The following is a 24,859-nucleotide window of genomic DNA, read 5'->3' as shown; positions in this document are numbered from 1 at the left end:
GAGGCAGGGCGGAGGGCGGCGGCTTGGGGTCCAAGGGGCCCCAGGCTTCGGCTTTTAAGGGGATTGGCGGCGGGCGGCTTGCGGGAGGGGGCAAGGCGGCGCGGGGGGGACTCTCGGCCGGACTCGGCTTGCACCGGCCGTGTCCTGGCCAGACTCGGCGCGGGAGGCGGCGACTGGCAGGCGGGCCGGCGGCCTAGCTCGGTTGGGCCATGGCCCAGTCGGGCGCTGTGTTTTTAAAATTTCGCCGAAACCAAATAAATCCTAGAAAATAAAATTAAAATCTAAAAATCCCAAAACAAATTTTCACCGTCTAAATAAAATATTTAGAACAAGATGAACATTTTCTTGGCCCTACAATGCAACTTTGAAAAATGTGCAATTTTTCTAATTCAAATAAACTAGCAATAAACTCCATATAAAATCCAATATTTGATTTTAATATTTTCCACTAATATTTCATTTATTTTGGAGAAGTCACATTATCTCCTCTCATATATTTTAATATCAAATATTTTCGGAGAGAAAAATAATTAAAACCAAAAATCCTCGTTTCAATATTTGAGAAAACTCAAATATGAAAATAGGGAAATCCCCAACTCTCTCCGAGGGTCCTTGAGTTGCTTAGGATTTCGAGGATCGCGGAATGAAATGCAATAAAATATGATATGCATGAATGATCTATGTATAACATTCCAAATTGAAAATTTGGGATGTTACAGGCGGCGGTTCCCAGGAGGAGCGGCTCCTCCGAGCCATGAGCGCCAACTTCCAGAGGCTCCAGGCGCTCCACCGGGCCCGCCAAGACAAGGTAAAATCCAGGATGACAGCGGTGGACAAGGCGGAGGCGGCTTTTGAGGAGCACGTCGCTGAGACGCAGGTCTGGTTCGGCGAGGCCAGGGATGACCTGAGGGCCGCACAGGGTGAGTTGGAGGAGTGCAAGCCGGAGCTCATCCTGAAGCAGGCCGATGTCGAGAAGGCCCAGGAGGTGGCAAAGGAACAAGTCGCCAATGACGAGGCCGCTCGGCAACAGCACCAGGCTCTGCTGAACTCCCAGGAGGAGGACCTTGCCGCCCATGCGGAGGCGCTCGCCGCCACACTCCGTGGCAAGGACGAGGAGGTCGAGAAGCTCGTCGTGCAGCGGACCTTGGAGCTAGAGCAGAGGAACAAAGGGGCACTCAATGCTTAGGCCCTGGTCCATGTCGACAAGGTAAAGGAGTTGGAGCTGGAGCGGGAGGAGCTGAAGAAGGTGGCCTCGGAGCTGACGAGGGAGAGGGACACGGCCATCCGCCCTCTAGCGGATGCGCAGGTCGCCATCTCTGACAAGGACAAGCTTCTCACCGAGGCCAACGACTCCATCAACGATCTAAAGTTGAAGCTAAACGGCTTGGAGGGGAAGCTTTTGGAGGCCGGAGCTCGTGAGGAGTCCCTGAATAAGGTCTTGGAGGACGAGAGGCAGCTACGGAGGAATGACACCACCGAGCACAAGGAGTACGCAGAGGGTGTAAACCTTTGGATCGGCCGCCTCGTTGACGTCGCCGGCAGGATCGCCACGAAGCTGGCTGCCATGGGGATCCCGAATGTCAGGTACTCCCAGGAGCCTAACGCGAGCCCCAACGCTAGGCTGACCCTGTTCTTCGAGGGTGTCCTCAAAGCCTTGGAGCGACTTCGCTCCAATCGAGCAGCCTATCTGGCCGACAAGTCCTGAATGCTCTGCCGAGGTGCCCTGACCAAGGTACTCACCAAGGTGGCGTTCTGGAACCCCGGCGTCGACTTCGCTGACGCGCTGGAGAGCTTGCCGGAAGGGACAGACCTCGCGACGCTCAGAGAGTGTATCGAGCCCATCATCAGCTGCGTCGACAGAGTCCAGAGAGTGGAGGGCCAGCGCCGAGACTAGCCACCCCATTTCTCGTTGCTGCTGCGAGTTCATGACCAAGGCAATTGTTATCTTAAGTTAGAAACACAGCAATTATTGATGTAATATAACTCTGCAGTACTTTAAGATGAAACATGCTATCTTCCTGTATCGATCTTTCTTTGTACGTATACACCCTACGCCCAGTAGGATAGGTTCGTCGGCGCGTAAACCCATGCTATGGTGCTTTGAGGACGGATCCTTAGCAGCCTGCCGAGGCGCGCTTGCTGTCGGACAAACCACCTTGCCGCTCTCAGCGCGGCCGCTTGACCTATTGAGCGGACTCGAAACAGAACAAGGACGTTGCTAATAGCGGGCAGGTCACCTCGCCATTCTCAGCGCGGCCGCTCGAACTGTTGAGCGGACTCGAAACAGAAGAAGGGCGTTGCCAATAGCGGAAGGGTCCCATTGCATGCAGGTTTTCCGTACAAATAGCAAGATCTTTCAAGGAGAATAACCTTATATTAAGAAGAAATGCTCAAGGTTGTGTGTGACTTAGCTTTTTACGACCACGTGGACGGTTTTTGCGGCTGCGGACGACACCAGAGCGTGGCTGATTGACGTTGCCTTCTCCTCTTGAGCCATCGCGAGAAGGAGTTGGTAAGTTGACACCAAAACCGGATTTTCACAGCTTGCGCCCCCTACTTGGCGCGCCAAAGATGGCGGTGAGAACGACACCTATGGGATCACGGGGAATCCCTTCTATGGTTGCTGGGGTGCGGGGTTGTAAAAAGAGCGGGTTTAGGAGATCAACACAGGGGAGTTTATCTAGGTTCGGTCCGCAAGTGATGCGTAACACCCTACTCCTGCTGGTTTGTGTTTATCTGGTGTCCTCGGACTAGCTACAAAGTGTGACGGGTCCAAAAATACCGAATCCTCTCACAGTACGCCACCGGCCTCCTTTTATAGTCAAAGGGGCTACCACAGTGGCACATGGGAGGTGAAAACTTGTACAGTAGTCAAGTTTATCACCTGACATCACGGGACAAAATGCATTAAATGCCCTACTTAGGTGTCCTGGTAATGAAGCCCGTCCCATCCGTCGCCGCTTCATCTTGCTCCGACACGCATCCAGGCCAACGAGGCATGCAGCGCCATGTATGCTGGCAGGTTGCTGAGCTGGCATGGTGGCACAGTCTTCACGAAGATCTGCATGCCACCACGTAGGTGCTTGACTGGTTGGCCTAGGAGCCATGTATTGCCACATGGGTACCTGCTTGGTTGGTGGGTCGGCCGCTGAGCTGGGGTGGCGACGGGGCGGCAAGGCCTTGCCGCAGTCTTGCTGATCTTCCCGGCAAGGGTCTTGCCGGGGCCTTGTGGGCGCCCTCGGCAAGAGTCATGCCGGGGCCACATGGGTATCTTTGGCTGGAGCCTTGCCGGGGCCTCGTGGGCATCCTTGGCAAGGAGCCTTGTTGTTCTCTTGTTTCTTGGTTCTTATCTAGGCCTCGCAGGCCCTTTGTCTTCAGAAAGGTCTACATGCCACCATGGAGGCGCCTCTCGAGCCTTTGGTTCCGATGTGGTTGACGGTGTCAGAACTCTTAGGCTCAAGGGTGGTGGCTCTGCTAGTGTTGGGAAAGTTGCCCTGGTAAGACTCTTGTCGGGGCTACGCAAGCTCCCCCGGCAAGGCTCTTGCCAGGGAAAGCCCACCTTATCCCTCTGCTTCTCACGCCTTCGACTTGGCGCTGCTCTGGTAGTCTTAGGTCTTCGCTTCCTCCGCTTCGCCTAGCGTGGCCGCAGACGTGTGGCTGCGACTGCCCGCGCATAAGTAAAGGGGTACAAAAGGACCCCTACTTTTGTACACCGACATATTAGCAGTTGAGTTGTCAATTCAACCACACCTAAAAGACTTAATATCTGCAGCAAAGTAGTATGGAAGTAACGTTAATGGTGGCAAAACTAACAGTAGTCGTTTTTGTAGCAATCATAACCGTGGCAACGGAAAAGTAACTAAGCAAAGATCAATATGTGAAAAGCTCGTAGGCAATGGATCAATGATGGATAATAATGTCGGATGCTATTCCTCATGCAACAGTTATAACCTAGGGTGACACAGAACTAGCTCCAGTTCATCAATGCATTGTAGGCATGTATTCCGAATATAGTCATACGTGCTTATGGAAAATAACTTGCATGACATCTTTTGTCCTACCCTCCCATGGCAGCGGGGTCCTATTGGAAACTAAGGGATATTAAGGCCTCCTTTTAATAGAGTACCGGACCAAAGCATTAACACTTAGTGAATACATGAACTCCTCAAACTATGGTCATCACCGGGAGTGGTCCCGATTATTGTCACTTCGGGGTTGCCGGATCATAACACATAATAGGTGACTATTGACTTGCAAGATAGGATCAAGAACTCACATATATTCATGAAAATACAATAGGTTCAAATCTGAAATCATGGCACTCGGGCCCTAGTGACAAGCATTAAGCATAGCAAAGTCATAGCAACATCAATCTTAGAACATAATGGATACTAGGGATCAAACCCTAACAAAACTAACTCGATTACATGGTAAATCTCATCCAACCCATCACCGTCCAGCAAGCCTACGATGAGATTACTCATGCACAGTGGTGAGCATCATGAAATTGGTGATGGAGGATGGTTGATGATGACGATGGCGACGATTCCCCTCTCCGGAGACCCGAACGGACTCCAGATCAGCCCTCCCGAGGAAGATTAGGGCTCGGCGGCAGCTCCGTATCATAGAATGCGATGAATCCTTCTCTCTTATTTTTTCTCCCCGAACATGATTATATGGAGTTGGGGTTGAGGTCGGTGGAGTCCCAAGGGGCCCACGAGGCAGGGGGCGCGCCCCAAGGGGGTGCCCTGCACCCTCGTGGACAGGGTGTGGGCCCCCTGATGCGGATTCTTTCGCCAGTATTTTTTATTAATTCCAAAACATGTCTCCATGGATTTTCAGGTCATTCCGAGAACTTCTATTTCTGCACAAAAATAACACCATGGTAGTTCTGCTGAAAACAACGTCAGTCCGGGTTAGTTCCATTCAAATCATGCAAGTTAGAGTCCAAAACAAGGGCAAAAGTGTTTCAAAAAGTAGATACGTTGGTGACGTATCAATGATGAGCTTTCTCAAATGCTTGAAGTCTTCATGAGCAAGCAAGTTAGATGCACACCCACTCAGCTGTATTAGGATAGCTTTCATACATTTATAGCTCTAGTGCATCCACTGCATAACAATCCCTACTCCTCACATTAACATCAATTGTAAGATCTCTCCATTTCCTAACGATCAGCCGCATTGATGTGAGACTTTCTTATACTTTTGTCTTCCCTAATAAACCGCAATCATCATTCTCTTTCCCATCCAAAGTGCTAAGTCAATGGCTCACGCCCATGTATTGAGTGAGATAGAAAACTTGAAGCGAGACAAAAAAATGATACAGTTGCTTGGTTTCGTACCTGGGTGCTCATGATTTATACTTTATGCTAGGAAGACTAAGCATGCTAAGCTATATGATTTTGTAGGGATAGTGTTCTTTAACATTGTTTATTTTGAAAAGCATGATTGTTTGTTAGTATGCCTAACTATTGATGTATTTCTATCAAATGATAGACTATTGCCTTGAATCACTCTTATCAGAATATTCATGTCATGATTAGATCTTTTATCAAGATTATGTTAGGTAGCATTCTACACCAAAAATTATCTTTTTATCATTTACCTACTCGAGGACGAGCATGAATTAAGCTTGGAGATGGTGGTACGTCTCCGTTGTATCTATACTTTTTTATTGTTTCATGCCAATATTTTACTACTTCGACATACTTTTGGCAATAATTTATACGATTTTCTTGGACTAACATATTGATCCAGTGTCCAGCGCGAGTTCCTGTTTGTTGCATGTTTTTTGTTTCACAGAAAATCCATATCAAACGAAGTACAAACGCGATAAATTTTACAAAGATTTTTTTTTGAATATATGTGATTTTTGGGAAAAAGAATAAATGCAAGACGATGCCCTGATGTCTTGTGGTCACCTAGTAGGTCAGTTGGAGCCCTTCTGTCGCCGCAAGAAAGATAATTTCTAGGAAAAAATACCCTCAAAATTTCAGCCCAATCAAAGTTATGGATCTCCAAGAATATAAGAAATGGTGAAGAGCTCCGAAAACAGACGCGAAATAGAGAAGAAAATAGAGAGAGAGAGAGAGAGAGAGAGAGAGAGAGTGAGAGTGAGTGAGAGAGAGACAGAGATCCAATCTAGAGGGGCTCCCACCGCTCGGGGGCCATGGCGGCCAAGGACCAGAGGGGGAATCCTTCCCCCATCAAGGGGGAAGGCCAAGCAAGAACAAGGAGGGGAGCTCTCCCCCCTCTCTCTGGGTGGCACCTAAGCGCCCGTCGGAGGAACCATCATGGCGGTGATCTACTCCAATAACTATGTTGTGTTCCTCAACACCTCCATCACCTTACATCATCTATTATTAATAGCCCACTCTCCCGCAACCCACTATACCCTCTACTTGAACATGGTTCTTTATGCTCTATATTATTATCCAATGATGTGTAGCCATCCTATGATGTTTGAGTAGATTATTTTTGTCCTATGGGTTGATTGATGATCTTGATTGGTTTGAGTTGCATGTTTTATTTTGGTGTTGTCCTATGATGCCTTCCGTGCAGCGCACACGTGGGGGATTGCCGCGGTAGGGTTGGTTGGTTTGAATTGGCTGCAGAATGCTCTTTTGCTTCACTTATATTTGTTAGAGCTTGGCCGAGTCTTTTATAAAAGTAATTAAACTCTCATGTTTCACTTATATCTATTTAGATAGTTAACAGGAACTGGTCATTCACATGGTTAATCATAAAATCCCACATAAAACTTATAGATCACCGAATATGATATGTTTGATTCCCTGCCATAGTTTTGCGATATTAAAATGGCAATATCTGGGTGTATTAGTTGATAATCAAGGTTAGTAAAAATATCGATGATAAAGTTTGTGATTCCCGAAGCAGGCACGCATAGCTCTAGTTTTGCGATGAAGTTGGAGCATAATTATAATTAACTAAAATCCTTTGTGTTGTTCAGATCGCGCAGGGGGGGGGGCAATGGTTAACTCCTCCCAACCTCCCCCCTTGGGGCATGCGAATAGTACTTTGCTTTAGGGGCTTTGAAGTTTTCACAATAAGTATATGAGTTCTTTATGACTAATGTGAGTTTGTGAAGTTAAAACTCCCACCTATCCATATTTTGCTAGCCTCTTCGATACCGTGCATCACCCGTTCTCACCTCGAGACTTGGTGCAAAGTTCGCCGGTGCACCAAAATTCTATGATATGATACACTCTATCACATATAAGACTCATTATTTCCTTCCTAAAAATAGCTACCATACCTACCTATTATGGCATTTCTATAGCCATTCCGAGATATACTGTCATGCAACTTCCACCTTTAGTATTCACATGACTTGAGCATTCATTGTCATTTTGCTTTGCATGATCATATATACCTGACATGATATTTGTGGCGCAAACATCGTTCATCATTGGTATACATGTTACACTAGATCATTGCACATCGTGGTACACCGCCAGAGGCATTCATGCGTAGTCATCTTTTTTAGTCTATCGAGTTGTAAGTAAATAAAAGTGTGATGGTCATCATTATTAGAGCATTGCCCTAGTGAGGAAAAGAATGCTGGAGACTAATTAGTCCTAGAAAAGGTGGGGATGAGGTCCATGAGACTACTCTAAAAAGGCCAAAAAGAGCCCATAAAAACAAAAAAAAAGAGAAAAAGGAAAAAAGAGAGAAGGCGCATTCTACCATCCTTTTACAACTTGTGCTTCAAAGTAGCACCATGTACCTCATGTAGAGAGTTTTCATATACTTCATGATTATGCTAGTGGGATATTTACATTATAGAACTTGGCTTGTATATTCACATGATGAGATTTCTCAATCGCTCGAAGTCTTCTTGAGCAAGCAAGTTAGATGCACACCCACTTAGCTGTATTAGGAGAGCTGTCATACATTTATAACTCTAGTGCATCCACTGCATAACAATCCCTACTCCTCACATTAACATCGATTGTAAGATCTCTCCATTGCCTAATGATCATCCGCATTGATGTGAGACTTTCTTATACTTTTTTCTTCCCTTATAAACCGCAATCATCATTCTGTTTCCCATCCAAAGTGCTAAGTCAATGGCTCACGCCCATGTATTAAGTGAGATAGAAAACTTGAAGTGAGAAAAAAATGATACAATTGCTTGGTTTGGTACCTGGGTGCTCATGATTTATACTTTATGCTAGGAAGACTAAGCATGCTAAGCTATATGATTTTGTAGGGATAGCGTTCTTTAACATTCTTTATTTTGAAGGGCATGATTATTTGTTAGTATGCCTAACTATTGATGTCTTTCTATCAAATGATAGACTATTGCCTTGAATCACTCTTATCATAATATTCATGCCATGATTAGATTATTTGATCAAGATTATGTTAGGTAGCATTCTACATCAAAAATTATCTTTTTATCATTTACCTACTCGTGGACGAGCATGAATTAAGCTTGGAGATGTTGGTACGTCTCCGTTGTATCTATAATTTTTTATTGTTTCATGCCAATATTTTACTACTTCGACATACTTTTGGCAATAATTTATACGATTTTCTTGGACTAACATATTAATCCAGTGTCCGGTGCGAGTTCCTGTTTGTTGTATGTTTTTTGTTTCATAGAAAATCCATATCAAATGAAGTCCAAACGCGATAAAATTTTACGAAGATTTTTTTTGGAATATATGTGATTTTTGGGAAAAAGAATAAATGCAAGACAATGACCTGATGTCTTGTGGTCACCTGGTAGGTCAGTTGGAGCCCTTCTGTCACCGCAAGAAAGATAATTTCCAGGAAAAAATACCCTCAAAATTTCAGCCCAATCGATGTTATGGATCTCTAGGCATATAAGAAATGGTGAAGAGCTCCGAAAACAGACATGAAATAGAGAAGAAAATAGAGAGGGAGAGAGAGATCCAATCTAGAGGGGCTCCCACCCCTTGAGGGCCATGGCGGCCAAGGACCAGAGGGGAATCCTTCCCCCATCAAGGGGGAAGGCCAAGCAAGAAGGAAGGGAACTCTCCCCCCTCTCTCCAGGTGGTGCCAGAGCGCCCGTCGGAGGAACCACCGTGGTGGTGATCTACTCCAACAACTCCGTCGTGTTCCTCAACACCTCCATCACCTTCCCTCATCTATTATCAATGGCCCACTCTCCCGCAACCCGCTATACCCTCTACTTGAACATGGTGCTTTATGCTCTATATTAGTATCCAATGATGTGTAGCCATCCTATGATGTTTGAGTAGATTATTTTTGTCCTATGGGTTGATTGATGATCTTGATTGGTTTGAGTTGCATGTTTTATTTTGGTGTTGTCCTATGATGCCTTCCATGCCGCGCACATGTGGGGGATTGCCGCTGTAGGGTGTTGCAATATGTTCATCATTCTCTTATTGTGGGTTGCAGGGGTGATGACATCCTAAACATGCGCAAGAGGATTGTTGCATATGCGATTAAAGGGGACTTTACACTTCAAGCTATGGTTGGGTTTGACCTTAATGATCTGTAGTAATTACAGATGCTTGCTAGAATTCCAATCATAAGTGCATATCCAAGTACGGAAGTATGTTACCTCATGCCTCTCCCTCATATAAAATTGCAATAATGATTACCGATCATGTTATCAATTGCCTAGGATAATCTCGCAAATCCTACCACAACTTTTCCACACTCGCTATACTAACTTAATTGTTCTTTTATTAAAACAACACCTAACTTTTATTTTTCACATTCTTTATTATCTTGCAAACTTATCTGTTTAGACCTACAAAGTACTTCTAGTTTTATTACTTATTTCTTGGTAAAGCAAATGTTGGTGTGCGTAGAGTTGTATTGATGGTCGATAGAACTTGAGAGAATATTAATTCTACCATCAGCTTCTCATTGAGTTTGACGCTCTTACTTATCAAAAAAGGCTACAAATGATCCCCTATACGTGTGGGTTATCATAGACGGCTATAGAATAAGAGCCATCTAGAGCACATGCTCCTAGGCACTATGTGAGAGTGGGAGGTGGGCCATGTATTAATAAAGTAGTACACCTTTATATCTAACTATGGTACTTACCAGCTATAAGCTTGGCTATAGATGACATGACAACATCATAGGAATTAGCTTGTTGTAGTATTAAGTATTAACCATGCTATGAAGCTGTTGCGGGCTGGGCAGCCAAATTATTAGCCCGAACCAACAGGTGGCCGCCCTCTGGACAACAACCAAATGTTTGGCTTGGCTTCCGTAGGCATTGATCCAAACAAACTCATAATCTTCTCATCACCCACGCGTTGAAGTCCCTAAACGGTGGGCGCGGTGTGATACGTCTCCAATGTATCTATAATTTTTTATTGTTCCATGCTATTATATTATCTGTTTTGGATGTTTAATGGGCTTTACTAAGCACTTTTATATTATTTTTGGGACTAACCTACTAACCCAAGGCCCAGTGCAAATTGCTGTTTTTTCCTATTTCAGTGTTTCGCAGAAAAGGAATATCAAACGGAATTCAAACGGAATGAAACCTTCGGGAGAGTTATTTTTGGAACAAGCGTGATCCAAATGACTTGGAGTGGACGTCAATAAATCAATGAGGAGGCCACGAGGCAAGGAGGCGCGCCCCCCACCCTCATGGGCCCCTCGCAACTCCACCGACCTACTTCTTCCTCCTATATATATCCATATACCCCGAAAACATCCAGGAGCACCACATAACCCTATTTCCACCGCCGCAACCTTCTGTACCCAAGAGATCCCATCTTGGGTCCTTTTCCAGAGCTCTGCCGGAGGGGGAATCGATCACGGAGGGCTTCTACATCAACACCATAGCCTCTCCGATGATGTGTGAGTAGTTTACCTCAGACCTTCGGGTCCATAGTTATTAGCTAGATGGCTTCTTCTCTCTCTTTGGATCTCCATACAAAGTTCTCCTCGATCTTCTTGGAGATCTATTCAATGTAACTCCTTTTGCGGTGTCTTTGTCGAGATCTGATGAATTGTTGGTTTATGATCAAGTTTATCTATGAACAATATTTGATTCTTCTCTGAAATCTTTTATGTATGATTGGTTATCTTTGCAAGTCTCTTCGAATTATCAATTTGGTTTGTCCTACTAGATTGATCTTTCTTGCAATGGGAGAAGTGCTTAGCTTTGGGTTCAATCTTGCGGTGTCCTTTCCGAGCGACAGCAGGGGCAGCAAGGCACGTATTGTATTGTTGCCATCGAGGATAAAAAGATGGGGTTTATATCATATTGCTTGAGTTTATCCCTCTACATCATGTCATCTTGCCTAATGCCTTACTCTGTTTGTATGAACTTAATACTCTACATGCATGCTGGATAGCGGTCGATGTGTGGAGTAATAGTAGTAGATGCAGAATCGTTTCGGTCTACTTCTCGCGGACGTGATGCCTATATACATGATCATGCCTAGATATTCTAATAATTATGCACTTTTCTATCAATTGCTCGACAGTAATTTGTTCACCCACCGTAATACTTATGCTATCTTGAGAGAAGCCACTAGTCAAACCTATGGCCCCCGGGTCTATCTTTTACCATAGAAGTTTCCAATCTATTTTATTTCGCAATCTTTACTTTCAATCTATATCATAAAAATACCAAAAATATTTATCTTATTATTATTATCTCTATTAGATCTCACTCTCGTAAGTGACCGTGAAGGGATTGACAACCCCTTTATCGCGTTGGTTGCGAGATTCTTATTTGTTTGTGTAGGTACGAGGGACTTGCGTGTAGTCTCCTACTAGATTGATACCTTGGTTCTCAAAAACTGAGGGAAATACTTACGCTACTTTACTGCATCACCCTTTCCTATTCAAGGGAAAACCAACGCAGTGCTCAAGAGGTAGAAAGAAGGATTTCTGGCGCCGTTGCCGGGGAGGTTGCACCAAGTCAAGTCAAGATTTGATCTCCCGTCAACGAGCCATTTCTGGCGCCGTTGCCGGGGAGATCTACGCACAAGTCAAGACATACCAAGTACCCATCACAAACTCTTATCCCTCGCATTACATTATTTCCCATTTGCCTCCTGTTTTCCTCTCCCCCACTTCACCCTTGTCATTTTATTCGCCCTCTTTTCCGCTCGCCTCTTTTCTGTTCGTCTCTTTTTCGCTCGCTTCTTGTGTGCTTCTGTGTTGGATTGTTTGTCACGATGGCTCAAGATAATACTAAATTGTGTGATTTTTTCAATACCAACAATAACGATTTTATTAGCACTCCGATTTCTCCTTTCACCGATGTTGAATCTTGTGAAATTAATACCACTTTGCTGAATCTTTTCATGAAAGATCCGTTTTCTGGCCTTCCTAGTGATGATGTCGCTACCCATCTAAACAGCTTTGTTGATTTGTGTGATATGCAAAAGAAGAAAGATGTGGATAATGATATTGTTAAATTGAAGCTATTTCCGTTTTCTCTTAGAGATCGTGCTAAAACTTGGTTTTTGTCTTTTCCTAAAAATAGTATTGATTCTTGGAACAAGTGCAAAGATGCTTTTATCTCTAAGTATTTTCCTCCCACTAAGATCATCTCTCTTAGAAACGATATTATGAACTTTAAGCAACTAGATCATGAGCATGTTGCATAATCTTGGGAGAGGATGAAACTAATGATACGTAGTTACCCTACACATGGTTTGAATTTTTGGATGATCATACAAAAAAATTATGCTGGATTGAATTTTGCTTCTAGAAATCTTTTAGATTCGGCCGCAGGAGGCACTTTTATGGAAATCTCTTTAGGAGAAGCTACCAAACTCCTAGATAATATTATGGTTAATTCTTCTCAATGGCACACCGAAAGATCTACTATAAAAAAGGTGCATGAAATAGAAGAAATTAATGTTTTGAGTGGAAAGATGGATGAACTTATGAAATTGTTTGCTAATAAGAGTGCTTCTTCTGATCCTAATGATATGCCTTTGTCTACTTTTATTTAGAATAATAATGAATCTATGGATGTGAATTTTGTTGGTAGGAACAATTTTGGTAATAACGCATATAGAGGTAATTTTAATCCTAGGCCTTTTCCTAGTAATTCCTCTAATAATTATGGTAATTCCTACAACAATTCTTATGGAAATTATAATAAGATGCCCTCTTCTTTTGAATCTAGTATTAAAGAATTTATTAGTTCGCAAAAGACTTTCGATGCTTTGATTGAAGAAAATTTGTCTAAGATTGATGAGTTGGCTAGGAACGTGGATACAATTTCTCTTGATGTTGATTTTTGAAACTTAGATCTATTCCACCTAGAGAGAAGTTCATATTTCAACCCTCAAGTAACCACAAAGTTTAAAACTCAACCCTAAACTTCAAAACCGGTTGACACACACCCCAAACTAACAATACAGTGCAAAAATCAACCCTGGTCCCGGTTTTGACTTAGTAAAGTGGTTTTGACCACATTGACCGCTGACCTCTTGTTACTGTTGCCTGTGCACACGGTGCTGACCTGGACCACACGTCCGCTGCACACACACTATCTCAAGAATCCAAAGGGTTACTCTCTCACAAGGATCTTTACTCAAAAAATATCTCAAGAATCCAAAGGGCCACTCACTCCTAGAACACGGCAGCACCGAGTGAGCACCGCGACATCCAGCAAGCACGACAGCATGCCGAAACACACAAACATATCGTGTGCACCCCGCAGCGAGCTCACCTCCGTGCGCCTCGAGGGCACGCATGCACACCCCCACGGCCGTGTACGCCAGCACACAAACATGCACACCTCCGGATGGAAACCTGGACGTGGGAGAGCTCGCCATGAGCCGCAAGCAAGATGTTGGTAGGAGGGAGGAAAGTCACCACGAGCCGGCGCCTCACAACGCTCGGTGCTCTGTGCCGCTCTATTGCTGCATCCAACTCCGGTGAGCAATTGCTGCCGACAGTCCGGGGTGGCTTTGTTGCGTGGCCGTGGGAGGGGCGTCGCGTGATAGTCGGCGAGGAGTGGTCGGGGCAGGGGCGCCACGCGAGCTCGGGACGGTAGCAGCAGCAAGACAGACTCTACTCCGGTACCATGGTCGACACAAGGAGACAAGGGAAGGAGATAGATGTTTTGTTTTCTTTTTATTTTCTGGGTGCTTAGTCAGCGGTCAATATGGTCAAAACCACTTTACTAAGTCAAAACTGGTACCAGGGTTGATTTTTGCACTGTATTGTTAGTTTGGGGTGTGTGTCAACCGGTTTTGGAAGTTTGGGGTTGAGTTTTAAACTTGTGGTTACTTGAGGGTTGAAATGTGGACTTCTCTCTTCCACCTAAGCATGATATCAATGAGTCTCTCAAAGCCATGAGAATTTCCGTTGATGAGTGCAAAGAAAGAACCGCTAGGATGCATGCTAAAAAGGATTGCTTTATAAAAGTGTGTTCTTCTAGTTTTTTCGATAATAAGGATGAAGATCTAAAAGTGATTTATGTGTCTCCCATTAAATCTTTGTTTTCCAATATGAATCTTGATAATGATGGGACTGGAGATGAGTAAAATTTAGTTAAAAGGCGTCCCAATGATTCGGAGTTTTTAGATTTTGATGCAAAAATTAATAAAAGTTGGATTGAAGAGGTCAAAACTTTACATAGCAATGAACCCACTATTTTGGATTTTAAGGGATTTAATTATGATAATTGATCTTTGATAGATTGTATTTCCTTGTTGCAATCCGTGCTAAATTCTCTGCATGCTTATAGTCAAAATAAAGCTTTTACCAAACATATCGTTGATGCTCTAATGCAATCTTATGAAGAAAAACTTGAATTAGAAGTTTCTATCCCTAGAGAACTTCATGATGAGTGGGAACCTACTATTAAAATTAAAATTAAATATCATGAATGATATGCTTTACGTGATTTGGGTGCTAGCGTTTCCATGATTCCAGAAACTTTGTGTGATGTGTTAGGTTTCCGTGAATTTGATGATTGTTCTTTAAACCTGCATCTTGCGGGTTCCACTATTAAGAAACCTATGGGAAGGATTAATGATGTTCTTATTGTTGCAAATAGGAATTATGTGCCCGTATATTTCATTGTTCTTGATATTGATTGCAATCCTACATGTCCTATTATTCTCGGTAGACCTTTTCTTAGGACGATTGGTGCAATTATTGATATGAAAGAAGGGGATATTAGATTCCAATTTCCGTTAAGGAAAGTCATGGAAAACTTTCCTAGAAAGAAAATTAAATTACCTTATGAATCCATTATGAGAGCCACCTATGAATTGCATACCAAAGATGGCAATACCTAGATCTATTCTTGCTTTTATGCCTAGCTAGGGGCGTCAAATGATAGCGCTTGTTGGGAGGCAACCCAATTTTATTTTCGTTTCTTGCATTTTGGTTCTGTTTAGTAATAAATAATTCATCTAGCCTCTTTTTATATGTTGTTTTATTCTTTTAATTAGTGTTTGTGCCACGTAGCACCTTTGGCAAGACTTGGGGGGTGTTTTAGTGATCTTGCTGTAAAAAACAGAATCTTTAGCGCTCATGAGATTTGCTGCAATTTTTTTACTGGAGAGTTTGATTAGGTCGATTCTTTTGGAATATGATTAATAGATAAATCCATCACGTACAACAATGTATTTCAGAATTTTGGGGGTTACAGAAGTATTCGGAACCTACAGAATACTACAGACTGTTCTGTTTATGACAGATTCTGTTTTTTGTGTGTTGTTTGCTTATTTTGACGAATCTATGGCTAATATCGGAGTGTATAAACCATAGAGCAGTTGGAATACAATAGTTTTAACAACAATATAAATAAAGAATGAGTTAATTTCAGTACCTTAAGTGGTGGTTTGTTTTCTTATACTAATGGAGCTCATGAGATTTTCTGTTGAGTTTTGTGTTGTGAAGTTTTCAAGTTCTGGGTAAAGATTTGATGGATTATGGAATAAGGAGTGGAAAGAGCCTAAGATTGGGGATTCCCAAGGCACCAAGGTAAATTCAAGGACAACCAAAAGCCTAAGCTTGGGGATGCCCCGGAAGGCATCCCCTCTTTCGTCTTCTTCAATCGGTAACTTTACTTGAGGCTATATTTTTATTCACCACGTGATATGTGTTTTGCTTGGAGCGTCTTGTATGATTTGAGTCTTTGATTTTTAGTTTACCACAATCATCCTTGTTGTACACACCTTTTTGGAGAGACACGCATGAATCGAAATTTATTAGAATACTCTATGTGCTTCACTTATATCTTTTGAGCTAGATAATTTTGCTCTAGTGCTTCACTTATATTTTTTAGAGCACGGTGGTGGTTTTAATTTATATAAATTATTGATCTCTCATGCTTCACTTATATTATTTTGAGAGTCCTTTATAACAGCATGGTAATTTGCTTTGGTTATAAAATTATTCCTAATATGATAGGCATCCAGGATGGGTATAATAAAAACTATCATAAAAAGTGCATTGAATACTATGAGAAGTTTGATACATGATGATTGTTTTGAGATATGAAGATGGTGATATTAGAGTCATGCTAGTTGAGTAGTTGTGAATTTGAGAAATACTTGTGTTAAAGTTTGTGATTCCCGTAGCATGCACGTATGGTGAACCGTTATGTGATGATGTCGGAGCATGATTTATTTATTGATTGTCTTCCTTATGAGTGGGGGTCGGGGACGAGAGATGGTCTTTTACTACCAATCTATGCCCCTAGGAGCATGCGTGTAGTACTTTGTTTCGATAAGTAATAGATTTTTGCAATAAGTATGTGAGTTCGTTATGACTAATGTCGAGTCCATGGATTATACACACTCTCACCCTTCCACCATTTCTAGCCTCTCTAGTATCGTGCAACTTTCGTCGATACGATAAAACCACCATATACTTTCCTCAAAACAGCCACCATACCTACCTATTATGGCATTTCCATAGCCATTCCGAGATATATTTCCATGCAACTTACCACCATTCCGTTTATTATGACACGCTTCATCATTGTCATATTTCTTTGCATGATCATGTAGTTGACATTGTATTTGTGGCAAAGCCACGTTCATAATTATTTCATACATGTCACTCTTGATTCATTGCACATCCCGGTACACCACCAGAGGCATTCACAGAGAGTCATATTTTTTTTAGTATCAAGTTGTAATTTTTGAGTTGTAAGTAAATAAAAGTGTGATGGCCATCATTATTAGAGCATTGTCCCAAGTGAGGAAAGGATGATGGAGACTATGATTTCCACACAAGTCGGGATGAGACTCCAGACGAAAAATATAAAAAAAAAGAAAAAAGAGGCCATAAAAAAGAGAAGGCCCAAATAAAAAATAAAAAAAAGAGAAATAAGAGAAAAAGAGAGAAGGGACAATGCTACTATCCATTTACCTCACTTGTGCTTCAAAGTAGCACCATGATCTTCATGATATAGAGTCTCCTATTCTGTCACCTTCATATAGTGGGGCTTTAACATTATAGAACTTGGCTTGTATATTCCAATGATGGGCTTCCTCAAATTGCCCTAGGTCTTCGTGATCAAGCAAGTTGGATGCACACCCACTTAGTTTCTTTTTGAGGTTTCATACACTTATAGCTCTTGTCCATCCATTGCATGTCAATCCCTACTCACTCACATTGATATCTATTGATGGGCATCTCCATAGCCCGTTGATACGCCTAGTTGATGTGAGACTATCTTCTCCCTTTTGTCTTCTCCACAACCACCATTCTCTTCCACATATAGTGCTATGTCCATGGCTCACGCTCATATATTGCGTGAAGATTGAAAAAGTTTGATAACATCAAAAGTATGAAACAATTGCTTGGCTTGTCATCGGGATTGTGCATGATTTAAATACTTTGTGTGGTGAAGATAGAGCATAGCCAGACTAGATGATTTTGTAGGGATAACTTTCTTTGGCCATGTTATTTTGAGAAGACATGATTGCTTTGCTAGTATGCTTGAAGTATTATTATTTTTATGTCAATATTAAACTTTTGTCTTTAATCTTTCGGATCTGAACATTCATCCCACAATAAAGAAAATTACATTGAGAAATATGCTAGGTAGCATTCCACATCAAAAATTCTGTTTTTATCATTTACCTACTCGAGGACAAGCAGGAATTAAGCTTGGGGATGCTTAATACATCTCCAATGTATCTACAATTTTTGATTGTTCCATGCTATTATATTATCTGTTTTGGATGTTTAATGGGCTTTACTAGGCACTTTTATATTATTTTTGGGACTAACCTACTAACCCAAGGCCCAGTGCAAATTGTTGTTTTTTTGCCTATTTCAGTGTTTCGCGGAAAAGGAATATCAAACGGAATGAAACCTTCGGGATAGTTATTTTTGGAACAAACATGATCCAGAGGACTTGGAGTGGATGTCAAGAAATCAATGAGGAGGCCACGAGGCAGGGAGGCGCGCCTGCCCCCTAGGCGCACCCCCACCCTCGTGGGCCCCTCGCAGCTCCACCGACCTACTTCTTCCTCCTATATATATCCATATACCCCGAAAACATCCAAGAGCACCACGAAACCGTATTTCCACCGCCGCAACCTTCTGTACCCAAGAGATCCCATCTTGGGGCCTTTTCCGGAGCTCTGTCGGAGGGGGAATCGATCACGGAGGGCTTCTACATCAACACCATAGCTTCTCCGATGATGTGTGACTAGTTTACCTCAGACCTTCGGGTCCATAGTTATTAGCTAGATGGCTTCTTCTCTCTCTTTGGATCTCAATACAAAGTTATCCTCGATCTTCTTGGAGATCTATTCGATGTAACTCCTTTTGCAGTGTCTTTGTCGAGATCCGATGAATTGTGGGTTTATGATCAAGTTTATCTATGAACAATATTTGATTCTTCTTTGAAATCTTTTATGTATGATTGGTTTATCTTTGCAAGTCTATTCGAATTATTAGTTTGGTTTGGCCTACTAGATTGATCCTTCTTGCAATGGGAGAAGTGCTTAGCTTTGGGTTCAATCTTGCGGTGTCCTTTCCCAGTGACAGCAGGGGCAGCAAGGCACGTATTGTATTGTTGCCATCGAGGATAAAAAGATGGGGTTTATATCATATTGCTTGAGTTTATCCCTCTACATCATGTCATCTTGCCTAATGCGTTACTCTATTCTTATGAACTTAATACTCTATATGCATGCTGGATAGCGGGCGATGTGTGGAGTAATAGTAGTAGATGCAAAATCATTTCGGTCTACTTGTCACGGACGTGATGTCTATATACATGATCATGCCTAGATATTCTCATAATTATGCACTTTTCTATCAATTGCTCGATAGTAATTTGTTCACCCATCGTAATACTTATGCTATCTTGAGAGAAGCCACTAGTCAAACCTATGGCCCCCGGGTCTATCTTTTATCATATAAGTTTCCAATCTATTTTATTTCACAATCTTTACGTTCAATCTATATCATAAAAATACCAAAAATATTTATCTTATTATTATTATCTCTATCAGATCTCACTCTCGTACGTGACCGTGAAGGGATTGACAACCCCTTCATCGTGTTGGTTGCGAGGTTCTTATTTGTTTGTGTAGGTACGAGGGATTTGTGTGTAGTCTCCTACTGGATTGATACCTTGGTTCTCAAAAACTAAGGGAAATACTTACGCTACTTTACTGCATCACCCTTTCCTCTTCAAGGGAAAACCAACGCAGTGCTCAAGAGGTAGCACGGTGGCATGTGACGGAGGATGACGCTTGGGCTGCTGCGCGGTTAGTGTGATGCCACTCGTTAAAGCTCCCAGATGAGGAACATGGACAGGAGGATATCGTAGATGATTAGCCGAATTAAGCTGATGGTTGAGTTTTGAGACATTTAGAAGGCAAAGCAGGGGGAGAAGGCATTCTCCCCCCAAATCTTGCCATCTCCTTCCGATAACGCAGCTGTGAGCAGTTAGCGCACCCGTGCTTCCTCCAAATATCAACCTTCGCCTCTTCCATCGTCGTCGCCATGGACTACAAGACCGCCACCATGGCCTCTAGAACTCGGAGGCTAGAGTTCACGAAGGGCACCTCTTCCTCCGTTTTGATTTCCCTCCCGCCGGATTTGCAAACCGGCAACTGGATATTGTCCATGGTGATGATGGTCATTCTTGCCAGTTACATCGCCGAGGGCATCCTGCCAAGGTAGGATTGAGGGAACTAGAGACCAGTGAGATGAAACCCAGTCCACGTGCCAGGGAATGGGGAATGCTCACTCACTCGCCTAGGGGTTGTCACTACCCGTCCATCCATTTGTCCGCAACATGCTCTGGCGCTACAATCTGCAACTTCATCACATTCCCCCCAACGGCATCGCCTCTCTCACTTGCTTTTCATCTCTCTATGCGAGAAATTCCTGGGCGCGGAGCCCCATTGGGCGGTGTGGAAGCCCTGCTTATATGCAAAACTACAAACACTCAAGAAGACCAAGACAAAAAATCCCACTATCACACAGCTCTGTGGAGGACTAGGTTGTAGGTGAAGAACAAGAACAAATATTTTGACATGCACTGGTCTAACTCGGTAAAGCGGTGGCAAGAAACATGGTTTACTACTTTGTCATGCCAGATTTGACTGGCATGAAAGGACTATCGATGTACACCATGGGCTTAGTCCTCAAACAGCCTTGGTGGAACACAAAGTTCACCAAGCAAGAGGTTGATGAGGTGAACATGTTTATGAAGAAATTTGAAGACCTTCAAGGCCAAGGGTGACGCTGACATTACCTAGGGTAGGGTCAAAGGTCTGACCTAGACACCCTACCCAAGGACACTGACCTGGAGTTAAGAACATTCAAGGAACAATAGAAGATACCGACTGAAATCACCTTGGAGTGCAATCCGCTCAACCATCTATTCCACTCGGATACCCCAATTCCACTCGACCAAGATATAGTCATTCGACCACAAGAAGAAACAATCGGAGTATAGAAGATGTAAAACCACCCCAGGATGGCAACGGTTAGGCGTTCACTTCGTAGTCTTAAAGATCATTTATAGTCCTTTATAGCTAGCGTTACCAGTAACGCCCTGTCTTAATGTACATTGAACCATGTGTAAATAAGGGCTGGAGAGGTCCGGTGCACTCTATATAAGCCACCCCCCTCCTCAGGCACAAGGGTTCGCACCCCCTGTAACCTTCACGCATATCCAGTCGACCAAGCCTCCGGGCACCAAGACGTACGGCTATTACTTCCTCCGAGAAGGGCATGAACTCGTAAATCTTGCGTGCACAACCTCTCCGTAGTTAGGACCTTGCCTCCTCCTATTTACCCCCTGTTCTTACTGTCAGACTTGCTCCCACGACAGTTGGCGCCCACCGTGGGGCCGGTGTCTTAGCGACTTCCGGTGAGGTTGCAGTTTTTCCGATCTCCATCAACATGGTTGCTGGCGGTGGTTTGGCTTTGGGCCGCGATATCCGTCTTGGCGCACTCGTTTTCATCGCCGAAGACTCCGCCTGGCTCTAGGAGGCCCCACTCTATGTCGAGGCCCTTCCTATCCGTGGGTCCACACACTTTCGCGCGAGTGCCTGCGGCGTCCTCCTGCGGCAACCGTCGACCCAGTATCGGTCAGCTCCTGCATCATCTACTCTCCCCGCCGTATGTCGTAGCAAGCGATCTGGCCAGTCGTGGCTCCAGCGGTGGGTGAGGCATGCGGTGGCTCGACAGACAGCCACCCCTCAAGTCGCGGCAATCGAGCCTGACTAAAATCTCTACGGACCATTCGACTAGTTCTGTGGAGACTCTTTCCGAGTGCAGAAGCAGCGACCCTACTATGGAAGTCATCATGGTCGACACGCCATGCAGCCAACCTGGGTTCCGTCGTGGTGGCGGCGGCGATTGCGGCGGTGGCCCGTTGCATGGTCACGACGAATATCATCCTGAAGCCCTCACTTAAGAGCAGAGGGACAAGCTACATCATCGCAACATGGAGGCGCTCCACACCTCCATCATTGGGGAGTCCTCCGAGGCTCGAGCCTTATAGGCTGCGCGTCTAGACACCTTGGCTGAGCGTGCGCGACTGGAGAATCTCCAACATTCACTCGACGAGCACGTCCGTCGTCAGATCCTCGAATCCAGTCGACGACCGCGATAATTGTTTCTGCATGAACCTCAGGTATATCATACTCCAATCTAGAATCTTGCAGCCGCAACTCGAATAGCAGAGTCAATTCATCTATCCCATTCAGAAGCTATTAGAGGTTTGCTGCAAATCCGCGCGCTGCTCTGAGCGGCAGGCGAACAAAACTCAGCTGTTTCCCAGTCGCACAACAGGATCCATAATAGATCTGTGGTTGCACACATAGTTTAGTTGGCACACAACCCAAGACCGCCCCCGTGGCATGACAATCGAGGGCATCGCCAAGATCAGTACCTAGATCGAGGCCATGGATAGTATGATCACCGGTACGCTCGCGATGACCATCGTCGAGTGCATAGGCCCCCTCTAAGCGGCGGGTCGTACGCGCCCCAGCGGTATGATGACAGGCGCCTATATGGTGATGATTAGAGAGTTCCAGTCGACCCAAGAGAGCCTGGTTTTGTGCGAGATCCCTTCTTGTACAAGGCCTGGTCGACAGGGGCCGGGCACACAGAGAAGGACAAGACAGAAACCATCCGAGTGGAAGTAGAGTGCATGTTTCCGGGCCAGAATGTTTCAGTAGAGACCTATGTGATGTAGAGATCCCTCCCAACTTCAGAGTGGCGATGGGTGTGAGTAAGTTCACCGGTGAGTCGAAGCCCGACACTTGGCTGGAAGATTACCGAGTGGCAGTGCAGATTGGTGGAGGCAACGATGATGTAGCCATGAAGCACCTCCCACTGATGCTCGAGGGTTCAGCAAGGGCTTGGTTGAATCAGTTGGTCCTTGAAAGTATTTTCAGTTGGGAAGAATTGGCCCAAGTGTTTATCAAAACATTTGAGGGCACCTGCAAGCAGCCTGTCGGACTAACTGAATTACAACACTACGTTCAGAAGCAGAATGAGACTTTGAGAGACTTCATCCAGAGATGGACTACTATTATCGTACTATATAAAATGTATCAGAGCACCAAGCAGTTTGTGCATTCAAAGAGAGCGTTCAGTACAGAGAGCTCAACCTAAAATTTGGTCGGTCAGCTGACATGTCCCTGACCTGAATGATGGAAATAGCCACTCGGTACGCCAACGGCGAAGAGGAAGACCGACTCCGCAGTGGCAGGAACAAACCAGTCACCCAAGACACCGGAGGAGGAAATTCCCGTCAGAAGCAGAAGCGCAAGGCTAAAACTGCAGGTCCTACTAAAGTTGCAGCTTTGAATCAAGGGAAGTTCAAGGGAAAGCCAAAAGGGCCATGGACCCCTGTCGGTGTCAAAACCGGCGGATCTCGGGTAGGGGGTCCCGAACTGTGCATCTAAGGCGGATGGTAATAGGAGGCAGGGGACACGAAGTTTTACCCAGGTTCGGTCCCTCTTGATGGAGGTAAAACCCTACGTCCTGCTTGATTAATATTGATGATATGGGTAGTACAAGAGTAGATCTACCACGAGATCAGAGAGGCTAAACCCTAGAAGCTAGCCTATGGTATGATTGTATGTTGTCCTACGGACTAAAACCCTCTGGTTTATATATACACCGGAGAGGATTAGGGTTACACGAGGTCGGTTACAAAGGAGGAGATATGCATATCCCTATTTCCTAGCTTGCCTTCCACGCTAAGTAGAGTCCCATCCGGACACGAGACGAAGTCTTCAATCTTGCATCTTCATAGTCTAATAGTCCGGCTAAAGAATATAATCCGGCTATCCTGAGACCCCCTAATCCAGGACTCCCTCAGTAGCCCCTGAACCAGGCTTCAATGACGATGAGTCCAGCACGCAGTATTGTCTTTGGCATTGCAAGGCGGGTTCCTCCTCCAAATACATCATGGAAGAATTTGAATACAAGGATAGTGTCCAACCCTGAAAAATAAGTTTCCACATACCACCTTAGAGAGAATAACATTTTCACAAATCTAATCTGCTGACACGTTTAGGCAACACGACATTATGCCATGGCCCGGTAATTATTCGAACCGTTTTTCTTCAACCAGCTCCACACATAACGCGAGGCAGTTTTTGACACATCTTGTCAAAGCAGAGATCGTGTTCCCCTAATTACAGGATTCTCATCAATATGGTCGTGGGTAACCCAACCATATCTAGGACTCCTAGATTATAGGCAAGTCCCAAATGGCTACGGAGAGGACGCTTGATATTCACCCTCTTTATAAAGGGACAAGGCTTTTACTCTTTCCCTCCCGTGCTCAATCGAATCATTCCCCCGCCTCGAGTTCTAACACCCAAAGCCCAGGTCAGGTGCTCCGGACCTTCAATCATGTCTGGATCTAGCCTTCAAGGTCGGTGGATGCCCTCCTCTGTTACAGAAGAAGATATCAAGAAGTTGAGGGAGGCCAGATACCTGACCGCCGAGGTTTCGCATCGGCTGCCTGCCCGAGGGCAGGTCGTCCCTACTCCTGAACCCAACAAAAACGTCGTGTTCATCTCCCACTTCCTCCGAGGTCTAGGCCTCACTCTGGATCCCTTCGTTAGGGGGCTGATGTTCTATTACGGGCTAGATTTCCATGATCTAGCCCCGGACTCCTTTCTCCACATCTCATCATTTATTGTTGTATGTGAGGCTTTCCTCCGCATTACCCCTCACTTCGGCCTATGGCTCAAGACCTTTGACGTGAAGCCGAAGATGGTCGAGGGGCAGCATGTAGCGTGCGGAGGCGCATTAATAAGCAGGATCGTCGGAGCTCCATGGCCAAAGGGTTCTATTGCAGAGGTGTCCGGATTATGACAATGGGAGTGGTTTTACATCACAGCTCCTAGAAGTGCCAAGTGGGCGGCTGCCCCTACTT

The sequence above is a fragment of the Triticum aestivum genome, chromosome 3A, assembly GCF_018294505.1.
Source record: "Triticum aestivum cultivar Chinese Spring chromosome 3A, IWGSC CS RefSeq v2.1, whole genome shotgun sequence".
NCBI lineage: Eukaryota > Viridiplantae > Streptophyta > Magnoliopsida > Poales > Poaceae > Triticum > Triticum aestivum.
This window is presented reverse-complemented; position numbering follows the sequence as displayed.